This window comes from Natrix helvetica, assembly GCF_964273705.1.
Source record: "Natrix helvetica genome assembly, chromosome: 11".
Lineage (NCBI taxonomy): Eukaryota > Metazoa > Chordata > Lepidosauria > Squamata > Natricidae > Natrix > Natrix helvetica.
In genome coordinates, this window is record NC_138562.1 from 6,414,282 (window position 1) to 6,433,580 (window position 19,299).

A 19,299-nucleotide genomic window follows, 5' to 3' on the forward strand; every position below is an offset into this window, starting at 1 on the left:
GAGTCAAATGGAGTTTCTCAGAGTTTGAACCAACCAGAATGAACAAAATTGCAAGGCCAAACAGAGCACAGAGTCAAATGGAGTTTCTCAGAGTTTGAACCAACCAGAATGAACAAAATTGCAAGGCCAAACGGTGCACAGAGTCAAATGGAGTTTCTCAGAGTTTGAACCAACCAGAATGAACAAAATTGCAAGGCCAAACAGAGCACAGAGTCAAATGGAGTTTCTCAGAGTTTGAACCAACCAGAATGAACAAAATTGCTTCCTGCAAAGGCTCACATCTGTTTGCTCCTCCTTTATGTCTTATGGGAGGGGCCAATCATCTCCAAGCCTTACTACCGAGTCGCCCCTTTTGTCTTAACTGTTCTTGCCTTCTGGCAGCTGTGCGCATGTGCACACTGGGAGCAGGCTCCCCTGTTCCTCTGCCTCGTCCGAGCCTTCCCCAGACTCCAGAACCTGGCCCATGTTCCTCCCCAACGTCCTCACTGTCTGACTCTGCTGCCAGCTCCACAGGCCACCGGCAGACCACAACACTTCCCGAGAAGAGAACAACTAAGAGCAATCAAGTTGGATCTACACCCCCAGAGATCTTACCACTGAAGCACAGTTGATGGTCAGTGAACTGAAGACTGCCCAGGCTTCATGGTTGACCCTTTTCTGCAGAAGGCCTTTCAAACCTTCTCAAAACAAAGCACCCCTACACCAAAATTCAGAAGCCCCCTTCTTTGCTGTTCTGAGAAGATTTCTGCATCTTTCCTTCATCTGCAAGTCTTGGATGAACTGAGCCGTCATCCCCAGCAGGGACTCCTGCTATTTTGCTCAGCCACATTCTGCAGATCCTCCCCACCTCCTCCTTTCCCACAGTCTCCATTATCCACAGCCCACTCTTCTTCTTTCCCTTTTCCAAACTTTCTGTTTCCTCATCCCATGCATCCCATGGTCATTTCCCATCCGGATGCTTCCATTGCATCCTTTGGCCACCAATTCCCCTTTCCTTCACCTTTGCTGTCATCAGCTGTGCCTCTGGCCACCCAGAACTAAATTCAGTGTGATCATGTCTGAATGAAGGAGGTGCCGCCGAGGGCCACTTGAGGCCAGTCCTCACAAGGGCCCAACGTTTGTTATTATCCTTTCCTGTTCCTCCTCCCAACACGACAATAGACAGTCCATTTGGAGTCTCCCAACACACAAACATACACAGGGCTCCTAACCCCACCAAGTCTGGTCTTTGACCCGCTGATCCAGACCATCCCTCAGTGCCCTGCAGAGACAGCATAATCGGGGCAGTTCTCAGACCAGAAGCAAGCAAGGGCCGAACTCGCCACAGAATCACAAGCAAAGACAGAAGCCACCATGTTCTTTCTTAGCATTTATCAAGAGGGTGAGAAGCAAAGTGCACGCACTGAGCGTGGTTATAGAACAAACCAACTGCATCCAAGCCCCCTGTGCAAGTGGTACGAACAACCTCGCTTTTACAGAGACCGGGCGGGGACCGAAAGAGCCGCCCTTTTGTGAGACATCAGGAATAAACCACTGGGAATCCCAGGCCCCTCTCCGTAGAGCTTAAGGTGCAGGGACTGGGGGAGACACTCCCAACCCGATGCTGCATTTAGCCCAGGCTCTCCTCTCTGTCGGCTACCGGATTTGCTTCTCTTTCCAGCCATCGACCCTGCGGTCGGTCCCACCTCAAGAAGGAAAAGCCTCTGGATGCTAAAGGAAGGCACACACGGCAGGGAAGAGGCTGCTTCTGCAGAACAATCAGCAGAGGCAGCTTCCCCACTCGGGTAATAGAATGGCACACAGTTTGGGGACAAAGGGGCAGCCAGAAAAACAATCCCCCCTTTTCTTTGGGGAGCAGGAATGAGTCACACACCTGGGAGCAGAATCAAGAATTCCCCTCTCTCCTCATTGGGGTGGGGGGGCACCTTCTCTTCCAGGAGCAAGCGGGAGGCAGGTGCAATTCAAAGGCATGTTGGCCAGACATCTGGGCAAGAAAACTGCCAGGCACCCTCCCTCCCTCCCTCCCTCCCGCCTCCAGATCAAAGCCTGGTATTGTTAGCTTTTGACATGCAGCCGCCAAGGCTACTTCAGCTATGACATCTGTGATTACAAGCCAGGCGGTGGCAAGGGAGACATCGAGAGAGGGAGGGAGGGAGGGAGGGAGGGAGGGAGGGAAGGATGGAAGGATGGAAGGAAGGAAGGAGGGGGAAGGGGGGAAGGATGGAAGGAGGGAGGAAAGGAAGGAAGGAAGGAAGGAAGGAAGGAAGGAAGGAAGGAAGGAAGGAAGGAAGGAAGGAAGGAGGGGGAAGAAGGGAGGGAGGGAAGGAAAGAAGGAGGGGGAAGGGGGGAAGGATGGAAGGAGGGAGGGAGGGAGGAAGGAAGGAAGGAAGGAAGGAAGGAAGGAAGGAAGGAAGGAAGGAAGGAAGGAAGGGACAGACCCTCCCTTCACTCAAGGAATGAAACAGCAAGCCTAGCCATTTGCAAGGAAAACCCCAGGCTGTGCAACACAGAAGAAAGCCCCCCTTGCCAGAGGTGTGTTTATCCGTCTCCCCTCCCATCCATGTCGGACATTGTCTGCCTTCTCGGCTCTCCTCTTTTGTCAAGCACACAGGCCACCCCAGCAAAAAACACTTGGGGCCTTGGACAGCAGGTGCGGGAGGGAGAGGAGGGGAAACCGGGGGGGGGGGTGGGGGATAGGGTGGAGTGGAGACATTACCTGCAGTGTGTCCTGTCATATTGCTTCCAGACCATCCACCTCTCGGGAGGAAAGAAAAAGACCTCAAGGGACGAACGCCCGGCCTGGGCATGCACGAGAGAGGTGGGGGTGGGGGGGCACCGGAGGAAGGCACGTTCCTGGTTTAGTCCATCCAAGGGTCTTCGTTCCCCCAAAAGCCACTCCTGACCTCCAAACCAGCATTAATAGCTGGGATGCTTCAGTGCCTCCTTGCTGTTCCCTAGCTCATGCTGTCATCGGGTTTCCACAGCCCGGATTGGCTGCAGGGAGGCAGATAATAATACTACTAATAGCACTGGCAGAGCTGGAGTCGACAAATCTTATGTTTCAAAGACCGGCAGCTTCCAGAACTGCAAGGAGGGAGACCCAGGGCGGAAACTTGCATTCAGCCGCACACCCAACTTAGCTGGCTGGGGGCTGCTGTCGGGTGGTCAGAAACTGAGCCTTACAGAAAGCACAAGGCTTCCCCCGCCCCCGCCCCCAGGAAGAAAAGAAAGCCCCAGTAGCAAGAACAGCAAAGAGGGAGTGCTGCCAAGATCAGAAGAGAATTGAGGGGGGTGTTAGCCAGGAAAGAAAAATCACAGGAAGGAAGGAAAGAAGGGAGGGAGGGAGGGAGGAGAAAGGAAAGAAGGAAGGAAGGAAGGAAGGGAGGGAGGGAGGGAGGGAGGGAGGAAGGAAGGAAGGAAGGAAGGAAGGAAGGAAGGAAGGAAGGAAGGAAGGAAGGAAAAGGGAGGAAGGGAGGGAGGGAGGGAGGGAGGGAGGGAGGAAGGAAGGAAGAAGGAAAGAAGGAAGGAAAGAAGGAAGGAAAGAAGGAAGGAAGGAAGGAAGGAAGGAAGGAAGGAAGGAAAGAAGGAAGGAAGGAAGGAAGGAAGGAAGGAAGGAAGGAAGGAAGGAAAAAGGAAAGAAGGACAGGAAAGGGAGGGAGGAAGCAAGGGGAAGGATGGGAGGGAGAGGGAGGGAGGAGAAGGGAGAGAGGGAAGGGAGGGAGGGAGGAAGAAAGGAGGGAAGGAAGGAAGGGAAAGATGCAAAAACCAGATCATGTGGGACTAGCGTTTACTGCTCTGTGCTCAAGAGGACTTTTCCCTCTCAAAAAGAATCTAATGTCAGAAGGCAAAAGACAGAGGCAGCCCAATTCGCCCAATTTCTTAAAAGAACATTTAAGGAAAATGGAAGTTGGTCTGTCCAAATTCAAAACAAGGTTTTGAAAGTCTTGCCTAGTGGTTTGGAATTCTGTTTGTCAAGTTTATCTTCCCCCCCCCACCTCACCCCGCAAGAGAGAATATGAGACGATCTCCAGAATCCAGCCAAACCTGCAGGATTCCTCCCTTCTACCCAATGACAGAATAGCCAATATCTCTTCCTTCAATCAGCCAGGGGCCTTTTATGGCCAGTGTCCACTTTAAAACCATTTTTTAAAGAATACCAACAAAGAAGAAAGGAAAGCAGAATCATGAGCATCTGTATATGCTGTTGTTTTTTTAAATAGTATTTATTGGATTTTTTTAACATTTAAAAGTCAAAACACAAATGTTCACTTATAACACCTTTTCCATATCGGTATCCATATCTTTCGTAACAATCTTATTTACAAAAAAAATATCTATCTCTATATCATTATCCTAAGTTAAACCCTTATTTAAATACACTCTATATATTATACCTTTGCCGTTTGTACCTCAAATTTGCAGCAAACCTACAAACCTGTCTCGTTCTTCACCAGACATAAACCAATAAAAATGGGCCTCTTCTCATACAGAACTGATTTTGGGGATTGAAGCATTAATTCCAGAGCAACCTGAAGAAGTGTTAACTTTCTCCATGGAGAACATTTCTGCTAATGCCGACACTTTTGACATTAAGGGATTTATTGCTATGACGAAACCTCTCGAGACCATGGAGTCGACAGTGTTCCCTTGCCACACTTCAAAAATTTTAGATTGCATAATACTATACACAATATACAAAGAATATCTACAACACCCCAAGCCAGCTGACGAACCATCTTAAGAGTCCACCTAAAAATCAGAAACCAGAGCTATGCCCCCTGCTAGGAGACAGGTCTGTTCAAACAACATGCTTACCTGACACTGGATGAATTTATATACACACAAGGGATGAAATATAATCTAACCCAACAGACTAGGTTTGCCCAGCGTGCTCTCTCTTCCCCAAAATAACCAGGGTTACAGGGAATAAACTTTAGTAGGTTGTATGAATGGAACCACCAGGTTTTCAACTGACTTTATACAGTGTGGACACAACCTACATAATGAGCAAGAAGTCCATGTTTATTTGGCATGACAGAATGTGAACCTGGCTTCTATTAACGAGAAATAATGGAAACATCATATGGGGAAGCTCATATTACCGGTATGTACCAGTTAGAACTGGGAAGATACAGATACAAGTATACAAGGCATGGCCTGAGGTTGGATCATTTCCTTGTTGTATAGCCTACCCTATGTCACAAAATATTTAGTGATTCAGAACAGAATAAAAGGCATAGAATAGAAAAATTATTCAGTTCACTGGAGGAATAATAGGCTATTATAACATAATCAAACAATTAAAGTTGGAAACTTTAAAAACTATCTGTTGTGGATACATTATACACATAATTTACACAACCTACAGCTGCCAGACAGACATATAGAGACAGAGATATAAATAGGTGATCAAATATGAATATTTGATCACCTTGGACTGCAAGGCGATCCAACCGGTCAGTCCTAGAGGAGATCAACCCTGACTGCTCTTTAGAAGGCCAGATCCTGAAGAGGAAACTCAAAGACTTTGGCCACCTAATGAGAAGGAAGGACTCCCTGGAGAAGAGCCTAATGCCAGGAAAGATGGAGAGCAAAAGAAGAAGGAGACAAAAGAGAATGAGGGGGCTGGATGGAGTCACCGAAGCAGTTGGCTTGAGCTTAAATGGACTCCAGAGGATGGTAGAGGACAAGAAGGCCTGGAGGAACGTTGTCCATGGGGTTTAGATGGGTAAGACATGACTTTGCAACTAACAAAAACAATATCTGATTATCAACTGGCATCCAAAATTATTTGATTGCCAAATGCTGGAAATGAGAAGTTCCAGACTAGGAAGATGTATGGTCTTGATCCAAATAAGTTCTTCTGGTGTTCTTCAGGAGACAGCTGCACTAGATATAGGAACCAAGATGTCCATGAACGCCAATGTCTCTCTGGAACTTCCTTTGGTGCTTCCTGGGCTCGTGTGCATATCAGTTAAGTCAGGTGCACAACAAAGCAGAAAAAGGCCACCTTTTGTTCATATTAGTTAAAATGGGTAACACAATCATTACTGTCCAAGATGGAAGGTTGGTTGCCTAATGCTTTGCTCAGAAAAAGACAAAGAATTGGAGTTGGTAGAAGGCCAGAGAAGGCCAATGAGGAGAGACCTCAGCACTTGGTCTTCTGGGAAATGAAGTATTTGTGACCTTGAAAGAGTGCAGAGAAAAGCAACAACGATGATTAGGGGACTGAAGGCTAAAACATATAAACATTGCTGGAATTGGGTATGTCTAGTTTAATAAAATGAAGGACTAGGGGAGACATGATAGCAGGGGCTGCCACACAGAAGAGAAGCTCAACCTATTCTCCAAAAGCACCTGAAGGCAGAACAAGAATCAATGGATGGAAACTAATCAAGGAATCATCCTAGAACTAAGGAGAAATTTCCTAACCATGAGAGCAATCAACCAATGGAATAGCTTGCCTTCAGAAGTTGTGGGTGCTCCATCATTGGAGGCTTTCCAAAAGAGACTGGACAATCATTTATCTGAAATGGCATAGGGTCTCCTGCCTGAGCAGAGGGTTGGACTAGAAGACCTCCAAGGTCCCTCCCAACTTTGTTATTCTGATCCTGTCCTGCCCATTTCTTTGTTCCAATCTTGCCTTGGGGTAGGGAAGTAAACCCACCCATCCACCTAGAGATCTGAGAAAATTGCAGAGCCAAATGAAGTTAGAAGCCACTTTTACTGTTCTTATTTTGTGCGGTGCCTAGTGCAACCACATAAGCATATTGCAAGCCCCTTCAAGGTTAAATGGGGAGAATATTTCTGAGCACATAAAAAGCAGCACTCATGTTTCTTCTTGCAACCCATCGGAGTTGCTGAGAAATCTTAGCAAGATCCAAGAAACTTCAGGAAAAAAGATCAAGACGTGCGGAGAGGAAGATACCTGACAGAAAAGCAATACACGTTTTATTCAAATAGGCATATTTCGTGGTCAAAAATAGACATGTGGATGTCAAAAGAATTAATAGCTGAAACACACAAGATTGACATAGAAATGAGTACGTGGGTAGATCACAATCCAATAATAATGACGTGGAAGGGACAGAGAAAAAGAATGAGATGGACATTAAATCAAAAACTGTTAAATGAAAAGAACTTCAAGGAGTATATGGGAAAAAAACTGAACTTTTTTGCTTATAAAGAAAACCAGAAAAGAGGATACATCACTGCAGAATGTGTGGGATACTAGCAAAGCATATATTAGAGGACTTTCAACGATGTATTTAGGAAAAAAGAATAGAATAGGCAAAAACAAAAGAGGCTGGAAGAAAAGTATAAGAGGGTCGGAGAAAGAATTACAGAAAAATCCACCAAATAAAAAGATTTAAGAACTTGATGAACCTGCCAAAAACGTAAGTTGAATCTAATTGACAAGGAAGACCTGGCAAATCAAATAAAATCAACAAGACAATGTTTTTTTGGAAAATGCAAATAAACCAGGATGATGGTTGGCTTACAAGATGAAAAAGGAGAAGGAAAAAAAGTTAATAAATCAGGGGAAAGGAGAAAGGTCCTCTTCCTCATTTCACTGGGTTTTTTCCTGGCATCTGGGATGCACATCCTTTCAACCTACCAGCTACACGAATCCTGAGATCAACAATCCTGAAAGATTATTATTTGGAGGGGGGGGGGTTCTTTTTAAGTCTTTTAATTCTTTGCTTTCTTTGCTGTGCTTCACACGGATGAAGATGCTTTACGACAGAGGATGCATTTTTTAAAAAAGGGAGCAGGAATAGCACGGAAAACTCAACAGTCAGGTTTTGGATTGGCTGTGGACTATGATGTCATGGTTTCCCAGCTCAGCTGTGATTGGCTGGATGGGAGCGGAGCATCTGCTGAGAGCTTAAGGGGCTGGTTAGACGCTGGAGATTCAGACTTTTTCAGAACAGCTTTGCATCAGGGCCGGTTGTTGTGACAACCTGGCCACTGTCAGCAGCTCCTTCTGATAATGGAATTAAAAAAAACAACTCTAGCCCACCTCTCCCCTTAAAAAAAAGACCCCACCCCAATCTTCCATGTGAAGTGATCCTTGGTCTGGTTTGCATGTGCAATCTTTGTCCACTGCAAACGACCTGAGAGGTAAGAAAACCTGTAAGGACAGATCACCGCAGATGGAAACGCCTCAATTCTGCTCATTCTCAACAGCTGTTCATGCATAAGTAGAAAGGTTTGCTAGTCCCAGGCCCAGGAGACAGAAATGGGAGTTTTAAAAGGTTGATTCGAAAGCTGACAGTTCTCTTTGATCCTTTTGTCAGCTCTCTGAGCTTCAAATTAATAAAAAGCAACATATTGAGCAATGCTGCTCCGTCTCCTTCTAGGCCAGTTCTAATCTTAGCCATTGTAAGATAGGTGGACTTCAATTCCCAGAATTCCCCAGCCAGCTGGCTGGGGAATTCTGGGAGTTGAAGTTCACAAGTCTTAAAGTTACCAAAATTACCCCTGATCTTGGCGATGGGCCTCTATCATTTTTCCTTTCCAGCAAGACTTCTACCTGGCGATTCAGAAGAAGCCTTCAAAATCAAACGGGATGCTTTGCTTTGCAGCCTGGTAACTTTCAACTTAATTTCTTTCACTGGGACGAATAGTAAATTAAAATACCACTTACGCAGAATCACAAAATCTCCAGAACCGTAAAGCCTACAAACTTGAAATTTGGCACATATGTTCCTCTTAGCTTCTAGGTGCTCACCTAGAAAGAATATTTTGAAATTGAAATGACCATCATAGCATTAGTATTTCTTATATTATTATTATTATACAATTGTATCACAGAGGGCAGTTGTTTTACCGGATTTGGCATTGATTACTAGTCGGGCCCCACCCAGGGGCCTTGGACGTCGTAACGTATTTTCGTAATATACGTGCGGATCCAAGCAGTGTAGCTTTTTGCATTTGACTGATGGTGATTTTGTCAAGTTTTAACTGTTTTAAATGTAATTCCAGTGCTTTTGGAATAGCTGCCAGTGTGCCGATTACCACTGGAATTACCACTGCTGGTTTGTGCCATAATCGTTGAATTTCAATTTTTAGGTCCTGGGATTTCGCGATTTTTTCATGTTCCTTCTCGTCGACCCAGCTATCCCCTGGTATTGCAATGTCTATGATTGTAACCTTATTTTTCTCAACCAATGTGATGTCTGGTGTGTTATGCGCCAGTATTTTGTCCGTTTGTATACGAAAATCCCATAGGATCTTGACCATCTGATTTTCGGTGACTTTTTCAGGCTTATGTTCCCACCAGTTTGTTGTTGTTTTAATATTACAATTTTTGCACAAATTCCAGTGGATCATTTGTGGTACTGAATTGTGCCGCAATTTATAATCAGTCTGCGCGTTATTATTTATTATTATTATTTATCTGATGCTAAGGAGTTAGACGTTCTACTCCCCTTCCCCACCTGAAAAGAACTCTGTTCCAACTGCCACTTGGGCTTGGGCGTGGTCAGCATGTGACTCATCCACCCTGCGGGCCGGGATGAGGATCAATGGGCCCAGCCTGAGGGAGAGAAGGGGATAAGATAGGAGAGACCTCTGTGGGGCAAGTTTGAGGAAGAGAAGGGTGATAGGAGAGGAGATACTTCAGTGGGGCAAGCCTGAGGGAGAGAAGGAGAGAGGAAATGCAGATAGCAACTACTCATTAATGTTCAAATTTAACTGTCAATTTATCAAGCCCAATCACATAATTCCATAGCAAAGCATGGATATCCAACCGACTAGTAAATAAATAAAACCCAGCCTGCCACTCAGCCTAAGGGCATCCAAAGGAGCCTTGGCAGTCCCTTTGAAATTCATAGAAGGGGGTGGACAAATTTAAGATGCAAAGTGGCTTCACCCGCCCTCTGCACCTGACATGATAGAGACCAATGGCATAATTAATTGCTGGCTGAGGAATTCTGGGAGATGAAGTCCACACATCTTAAAATGGGTAAGGCTGGAAGATGCGGGTCTACACATCCACCTTGGCTATGCAGAATATCTTTGAGGTCTCTGATCGTCTTTTCTAGTTTGTGGAATTTTTGCTTTCTAAAGGGAAAGGGAAAGGTTCCCCTCGCACATGTGTGCTAGTGGTTCCCGACTCTAGGGGGCGGTGTTCATCTCCGTTTCTAAGCCAAAGAGCCAGCGCTATCCGAAGACCTCTCCGTGGTCATATGGTCAGCATGACTAAACGTCGAAGGCGCACGGAACGCTGTTCCCTTCCCACCAAAGGTGGTTCCTACTTTTCTACTTGCATTTTTTTGTGTGTGCTTTTGCTAGGTTGGCAGAAGCTGGGACAAGTAGCGGGAGCTCACTCCATCACAAAAGCGCTAGGGATTCAAACTGCTGACCTTTCTGATCGACAAGCTCAGCATCTTAGCCACTGAACCACCGCGTCCTCTTACTTTTGCTTTCTACCCACCCATTTATAATGTGCGCTCCGTCTTTATTTTCCCAAAGGTGCTTTTCCAAGAGACAAATGTACTTTTCTTTTGACATTTCACTTCTCATCCAAGAAGCTTCTTCAGTTCTGAAATGTAAACTGGTTCAGAACTGAAGAAGCTTCTTGGATGAGAAGTAAGACGTCTTCACTCAAGGACAAACAAAGGAAGTCCAGTTGCCTTTTGAAAAAGTACCTTTGGGACAAATGTGCTCTGGATGACTGAGAATCTCCACACTGTTTTCATTTCATGTGGTAGGGGTTTGCTAAGATCGTGGGAGATGTTAAAATTCAGGGGCTCCACCTGATTCCATCTCAAGCACTCAAAAATGGAATTGCGGCATGATTATCTCATGTCTCTTAAACACGTATGTATCAGTGTCTGGTTATTAAGACACCATGCAGCTATTTCACAGCTGGAATTCCTGGAATAATTGTAGCATACAATGCATAATGTGCTTTTTCTGCAGTGGACCCTAGATTCAATCTCTAGTATTTTCAGATAAGGGCAAAAAAAAGAAAAAAAAAGAAAGTAAGTTACCAGGAGTGAGATAAAAAACAAACAAACAGTGAGGCATACACAAGGCCTCTACAAAACTCCCACATAATCAATGTTTCCATGTCGAGCAGGCAGCAGCAGGAGCCAACCATTGGAGTTAGCAAAAAGTAACTTTCTATCTAGTTTTGTGTTTTTTTTCAAAGAGAACTTTAACTAAAAGAATGTTTTCCAAAAAGTCCACGCAACACTGTAGAAGAGTACATGGATACTACTTAACACTTCAAAAGTGGATTTACAGTGATCAACCAGCAAAACAAAAGGAAGCCTAAAGTAACACGTGCAATAAATTGCAGCCAATTTTACCCTGGAATGTAGAAAAGGATTAAACCAAAGCGGTACAACTCTTACCAGTTTCGAGTGTGAAAGGTAAGCTGCCTAGAGTCACATCGAGAGTTTTTCAACCATTGTTTTAGGACAGTGATGGCGAAACGTTTTGGCACCGAGTGCGGAGTGCCCAAACCAGAATGCGTGTAAGCATGTCAGACTGCTGGAAACCTGAACACCAGCTGGCTGGCGTACACGTGCCTGTTTTGGCCATTTTGGGTTGTTTTGGGCCAAAAATGCTCCAAAAACGCCCTCCAAAAATGCCCCCCAAATGGCCTGGTTCTGGGGCATTTTTTGGGCCATTTTCTGGTGCTCCGGCTACCCACAAAGACCAGCTGGTGGGCACGCATCTGTGCACCAGAAACCAGAAGAGCAGCTGACAATGGCACAGGTGCCCACAGAGAGGTCTCTGCGTGCCACCTCTGGCACGGGTGCCATAGGTTTGCCATCACAGGTATAGGGTCTCCTGTTTAGATACAAACACTTTTCCTCAATCAAAGATTGTCATTTCTTTTGAAACAGGAAAATGTTTAAAGACTTTTGGAGAAAGCTCTTTTATTCCCCCTTAATTAGGTATTGCCTGCTGTGATATTTGTAACTTTTCTTGCTTTTCAGTCATTATTGCTTTATTATTTACTAGCCGATAGCACGGCGTTTCTCGGGTATTTATTTATAGGGGGGAAATGTCTGGACCAAACGTAATTTCTAATGTTGGATTTTCCCCCTTACCAAAGGGAGCCCCCTTGTAGAGTACTGTGAAGCCATTACCATGGCAACTCCACTGCACTGTACAATAGAAGCCATTTTACAGCAGTGCAGTAGAAGCCATTGTAAGGCACAACAGGCTGCATCTTAACAGAACACACACCTCCGAGAGGTGTTAAGGGTGTCTTACATCCACAGTATTTTTCTACAGAGAGTAAATAATCTGTGTACCAAGTTTGGTTGTAATTGCTCAAAGCGTTCTAGAGTTACGTTGGAACAGACACACAGAGAGAGAGAGAGACAGACAGACAGACAGACAGACAGATTTTATGGCTTCATTTGTATTTCGTGCTATGTTTTGACATGCATTTTAATGCAGGACTTGAATTGCTGCATGAATTGCATGATCAACAATGCAGCATATATATTTTTTTGAATAAGAAGCAATATATAGGTTGTCCACAACTTATAAGATTTCATTTAGTGGCTGGTCAAAGTTAACGACGGCACTGAAAAAAGTGATATGACCCTTTCTCACACAACTATTGTAGCATCCCCATGGTCACATGATCAAAATTCAGATCATGCTTGGCAACTGACTCATTGCTATGATGGTTGCAATGTCCTGGGGTCATGCGATCACATTTTGCAACCTTCTGACAAACAAGCCATTCACTTAACAACAGTGTTGCTCACTTAACAACAGCGGTGATTCACTTACCTGTGGCAAGAAATGTCATAAAATGGGGCAACATTCCCTTAACAACTGTCTCGGTTAACAACAAAATTTTTAGGCTCAATTGTGGTCATACATCAAGGACTAAATTTTGCAAAAAATTTTAAACAAATAAATGAAACAAAATCATTTGTCTTTTTATAGCCTATCCTTATAGTTTCAAATATATTTATTGAGAAATATATCCTACTGAGTTCTCATATGTTTTTCTTTCTTTTTTTCCTTGTAATTTCAGTTGATCATTTTACCACAAACCATAATCTTGGCAGTTCAGCTATATTTTATCATAATGATATTTAAATATGAAAATTAACACACTTCAATTAAGAACCATCAGATTATCAGATTGTCCTTAATGGCCATTGGACTATATTGCTATCATATTTCATTAGAGCTGCTTTTGAATTCTGGTTAATTTAATATTTTATCACAAAGGCAATAATATCTCAATACAGATTCCACTTACAGATATATATCTGGAGAGGGATCTAGGCTGCGGAAGGCTGATTTGAAGAATAAATGGATAAATCTAAATTGAGGGATTATTTTTCATCATTTCAATTTTATTATGTTTTATTTATTAAGCAATTTAGTTCATTTTATATCACAATTTTCATCTTTACAATGTTTTGGTATCAGTATATCTCATATGTATATATACAGATTGTTTTTTTGTTTTTCTTTCCTTTTTATATACATACATATCAAAAAATTGGCAACTCCAAATCTCAACCAACAAATGCTCTGTCTTACACATGGGCAGAAAAAATCAGAACACAAAGTACAAGCTGGGTGGACAGGACCTTGTAGACAACCCTCACTCTGTCAAGGACCCTGGAGAAATCACCTCTAATGATCTAAGTGCCAGAGCAGCTCACTGCAACAGCATTGCCAAAAAGGCACTAAGAGTTGTTAACCTAATCTTGCATAGCTTCTTCTCTGGTAATATTGAACTGCTAACCAGAGCATACAAAACCTTTGCTAGACCAATTCTCGAATACAGCTCATCTGTCTGGAACCCGCACTGCATATCGGACATTAATACAATCGAGCGAATCCAGAGAAATTTCACGAGAAGAGTCCTCTACTCCTCTGCTTGCAACAGAATCCCTTACGCCACCAGGCTTGAAATTTTGGGCTTAGACAATTTAGAACCTCGCCATCTTCCATCCGACCTAAGCATAGTACTTAAAATTATCCGCTACAACATCCTATCTGTCAATGACTACTTCAGCTTCAACCACAGCAATACACGAGCATGCAATAGATACAAACTCAAGGTAAACCGCTCCAAACTCGATTGCAGAAAATATGACTTCAGCAACAGAGTGGTCAATGCCTGGAATGCTCTACATGACTCTGTGGTTTCTTCCCCAAACCCCCAAAACTTTAACCTTAGACTGTCTACTGTTGACTTCACCCCATTCCTAAGAGGTCTGTAAGGGGTGGGTATAGGCGCACCAAAGTGCCTGCTGTCCCTTTCCTACTGTCCCCATTTATTCGTATCCATTTCATGTATTCAAAATCATGTTTACATCTATATCTGTTATCTAATTCATACTTGACGAAATAAATAAATAAAATAAAGTAGAAGTTAGCAACATATACTAATCTACATACGGTGTGATTCTTATAGTTATATAAAGATATATATTACATGTTTGTCACATCATTTTATACTTTAACATTACATATACTTCCATCTTTCTCTAATGATTCCTTAGTCTTTTGATTCTATTCTCTAACCAGTTGATGTACCATAGATTCCAAATCAAATAATATTCAGTTTCTTCTCTATCTTTTATTTCCATTGTCAGCCTATCCATTCTAGCACTTTCTTGATCACCATTCCATCAAGAGGCATACTTCCGGAAAGAGGCACAATTTTGTGCATAAACAATTCCGACCGCTGTTGTTATGTGTAGCATTATGTATTGGATTTTTAAAAAAATATAATTCCCTGCCTAGCAAAAAATAGTTCCATTTTTAATTCTATTTGTTGTTTGGTTATTTTCCTCTAGCCACTTTCTTATCCAATATTTCTTTACTTCTAGGTTAGAAGTAAAATTCACTGCTGAATTTTAAACAGGCCAAAACAGCTGGCTGCTTTCAGGTCCATTTGAAGGAAAGAACTTTCCTCTCGTTTTCCATTCAAAAACAGCTTTGTTTTGCAATTGGGGCCAGGAAGACAAACAGGTTCTGTAAGCAGATACCCAAAGATCGCTTTCCCGAGAAAGCCTCCCCGACAGCAAAGGGCCGAAGCAGGAGGGAGGCAAAGGATCCAGTTGCTGGTGTGGAGTTACAGCCTTTTTCATCCCCGGCCATTTGATACGTGGAACTGCAGGGCCTCCCCGTTTGCTGCGATCAAATGCTGCGCTCCATTAGTCGCTTGCACCCGAAGCAGGCCGGGGGGGGGAGGGAGGGGGAGGACAAGGAAAGAAGGTAAGAGGGCAGCAGTGTTGGGGAAGTTGGGGGGGGGGGGAGAAACCAGAAAGCAAAGTAAATACTAAAGGTGGAAAAAGAAGGTCAGGCCTCACACAAGTTGGGCGAGATTAAGAAAAAAAGAAAGACATGTTTTTAGGAAAATATCGTGAATACTGGTTTTGGGATGTACAGAATATTAGAAACTGCAAGATGAATTTCCATACCTGCTTTATACAGGTCCTTAATTTAAGGTAAAGGTTCCCCTCGCACATATGTGCTAGTCATTCCCGACTCTAGGGGGCGGTGCTCATCTCCATTTCAAATCCGAAGAGCCAGCGCTGTTCAAAGACATCTCCATGGTCATGTGGCCGGCATGACTAAATGCCAAAAATTTTGCGCACACTGAACCAGCAGCAATTTCAGGAGCAACCCACCCCTGGGCTCAACTATCTCTTATCTGACTTGTTGCTTAGTCTATGATTCTTCCTTCTGTCTCCCACAGTCATTCCTGCATACAATGCATGTTGGGACAAATGATTTGGGTCTTCAATGACCCCCACCCACCTGCAGATGCTGTCGTATGCCAGGTCATTTCAGTGCGCATAGCCCCTCCCTCCCTCTCCGGTTTTCATTTGCAATTTCACTGTTTTATTAGAGTTATGCAGAACCTGCTTTTCAGCTCCTCTCCCTGCTGTCTCCCAAGGCCATTCACACAGCCCATCACAATAGCAAACTAATTAAGGAGGAGTCTGGATGAGCTAAAACAGTGATGGCTAACCTTTTTGTCATCGCGTGCCATAATGCAATGCGCGCACCACCACCCCGCATCCCCTGTCTCCCTGTGCATGTGCACACAACCCCCTTGTATGCCCCACCCCTGCGCATGCATGCATGAACCCCCCCATGCTCCCCTGAATGCACATGTGACCTCCGTACCCGGTTTTAGGCTTAGCAGCCTCCCTGAAGCCTCCTGGGACCAAAAATGGGCATGCACAGCAGAGATCTGAAAATCAGCTGACCGGCAGGAGATGTGCGCGCATTCGTGGTGGAGGGCTGTGCGTGCCCCCTATGGTATCTGTGCCATAGGTTTGCCCTCGTGGATCTAAAAGGTTTCTTCCCAGATTTCTCTGCTCCTGGACTGAGTGGCTTGCTTGATGGCTACCAACACTCGTTGCTCTTGATTCCTTACTCTTCCCTACTCGTTTCCCAACATCCCAACAAGTTGACTCAGCACCCACATTAGAAATGCAGCCCAGGTAGTCCTAGCCCTCAACTGATGACCACAATTGAGCCCAATGTTTATGTTGCTAAGTAAGAAATTTGTTATGTGAGTTTTACCCCATTTTATAACTGTTTTTGCCACATTTGTTAAGCGAACCACTGCAGTTGTTAAGTTGGTGACAGGGGGGTTCAATGAATCTGGCTTCCCGATTGACTTTGCTTGTCAGAAGATTGCAAAGATCGCATGACCCCAGGACACAGCAACCTGGCATGTACAGCGAGTACATGCCAGTTGCAAAGCGCGTGAATTTTAATCCTGTGACCTTGAAAACACAGAAAAAAGAACTAAAATAGGTATACAGAACTAAAGAGGTATAAAGAACTAAAATAGGTATACAGATAGTCAAGGAAGTTAAATATTTAGGAATTCAACTAACGGCAAGGTGTGTAATGATTAAAGAAGATAATTATTATAAATTGTGCAACAAATTAAAACGGATTTGGAGAAGTGGAAAAATCTACAACAATCATTGATGGGAAGAGTAGCCACTATAAAAATGAATATCCTGCCAAGATTACTATATTTATTTCAAACAATACCAATAAAACTGGAAAAATATTTTCAAGAATTAAATAAAACAATATTAAAATATATTTGGCAAGGGAAAAAAGCAAGGATAAGCTTGAAAATGTTCCAATATTCTAAAAATAGAGGTGGTTGGGGCTACCAGATTGGGAATTGTACTCTTTGATACTTACTTGGGTGAGAGAATGGATTGGCTTCAGAAACAAAAGACTGATGACCTTGGAGGGACATAATCCTGGACTAGGTTGGCATGCTTTTTTATGGTATGGAAAAATCAAAATAAATAGCTACTGTATTTCCAATGACACGTTAGGAATGCATTATTATTAGTATGGGAGAAAATTAAACAACATTATTTGAAAATATCAAACTAGTTTTCCACAATGGATGTACTGATTTATCCAAAGGTTATTGATATAGAGAATATATCAATATATACCAGATATAAAGATATTTTAAATGAAAAGGGGGAACTTAAAACTAAACAGGAACTGAGTGATCAAGGGATTGAGATAACATGGTGGTCATACGTGCAGATACAATCTAGATATGAGAAGGATGTTAAAATGTATGGTTTAAATAAAGAATTAATAGAACTAGATCAGATATTAACAGGGACAGATGAAAAATTAATAAAGAAAATATATAGCTATTTGTTAAGAATTAAGATGGATGATGAACAGGTAAAAGAGACAATGATAGTATGGACTAAAAATTTTGTCTATCCCATTGAGTTAGAGAAATGGCAGAAATTATTGGATAAAAATTACAAGTTAACAATGTCTACTGCACACAAAGAAAATCTTTATAAAATGCTTTATAGATGGCATTCTCCACGCTGAAAGACGTTTAAGGGTAAATCTGCAAAATGTTGGAAATGTCACCAGATACCTGGTTCATACTATTATATGTGGTGGACATGTCAAAAAGCGAAAAAATATTGGACAAAAATACAAAGATGGCTGGAGAAAATGATAAAACAACATATAGATTTGAAACCAGAGACATTTCTGTTGGGCATCTTACCAAACAAGCACAACAAATATATACGTATATGATTTTACAAGTATTGACTGCAGTGAAAATAGTATTTGCACAACAATGGAAAAGTGAAGTGATCCCAAAAGATAAAGATGTGATTAGAAAAATATTAGAATGTGCAGAAATGGATACTTACAATTAAGGAAAAGAAAGAAACTGAATATTTTTTGACTTTGGACTTATTTTATCAATGGTTAGCTGACAAAAACAGGAATTAGAAACAGGGAAATATATAAAAGTATTAGTGATATAAGGAAGATAGGTTAACTTGGTTAAACAAATAGTATGTTATTATTGTTATTAGTATTAACATTAATGTTATTAATATTGTTATTAATATAATTGATATGAATGTAATGAATATTGTTGTAAACACTGTGATTATTATTATTTCCTAAAATGATTTCTACCCAGACAACACACTGTTCAATTGAAATTTTTGTACGCTATAAAATAAAATAAAAACTTATTACAAAAAAATATATCTTTGGGATTAGACTGAAACAGAAATGCCTACCCGTCAAAAATTTTAAACTAAGTACAGACACACTCCTATGTTTTTTCCCTGTGCAGCTTTTCCTAACAGCTACATTTTTCTAGCAATCTTTTATAAACTTTTATGCACGTTTTCAACTGGCAATATAAATCTCAAGAGACCTGGGGGATTGAAATAAAGAAGAATACAGTGACCCGCTCAGCAGTCAGAAGTAAGAATTTTCAGGAAATTAAAATACATCAGGGAATATGAAAATAAGATTGCTGAGCTAACTTGAGTATCTGAAACCTTACCCATCAGGATCAACAGGAGGTATGTCCTCAATTTTCCAGGGGAAAAAATGGAAGGCTGAGAAACAATGGAAGGATTGTAAGCTAGCTATATTTTTTCCTGGGCTAGAAGATGGATACAGTTTTAAAAGAAAAAAATGTATTTGTGTGGATATGTCTGTCTGTCTGTCTGTCTGTCTGTCTCTGTGTGTGTGTGTTTCAGTAGGGTTATCTTAAGTTAATGTGCAGGAGAAGCAGTTAGTACGGTATCTGTGTATGTCAGTTATGTCTGCAATTGAATAGAATAGAATAGCAGAGTTGGAAGGGACCTTGGAGGTCTTCTAGTCCAACCCCCTGCCTAGGCAGGAAACCCTACACCGCTTCAGACAAACGGTTACCCAATATCTTCTTTAAAACTTCCAGTGTTGGAGCATTCACAACTTCTGGAGGCAAGTTGTTCCACTGATTAATTGTTCTAA

The 19,299-nt window shown here is 42.6% G+C and overlaps 1 protein-coding gene across 2 annotated transcripts in view; it reads right to left on the reverse strand.

Annotated features, from left to right (window-relative positions):
• The window catches only part of PAK3 (p21 (RAC1) activated kinase 3), a 182,963-nt gene that overhangs the window by 109,537 nt on the left and 54,127 nt on the right, over positions 1 to 19,299 (reverse strand). Inside the window, exon 1 of one of the 2 annotated variants that reach the window (XM_081964002.1) lies at positions 2,717 to 2,879. The exons of the other annotated variant lie outside the window; for it this stretch is intronic. The gene's annotated coding sequence lies outside the window, so the exon portion shown is untranslated. Of the gene's footprint in view, positions 1 to 2,716; positions 2,880 to 19,299 lie in introns of those variants that run through there. 2 annotated transcript variants of the gene reach the window in all.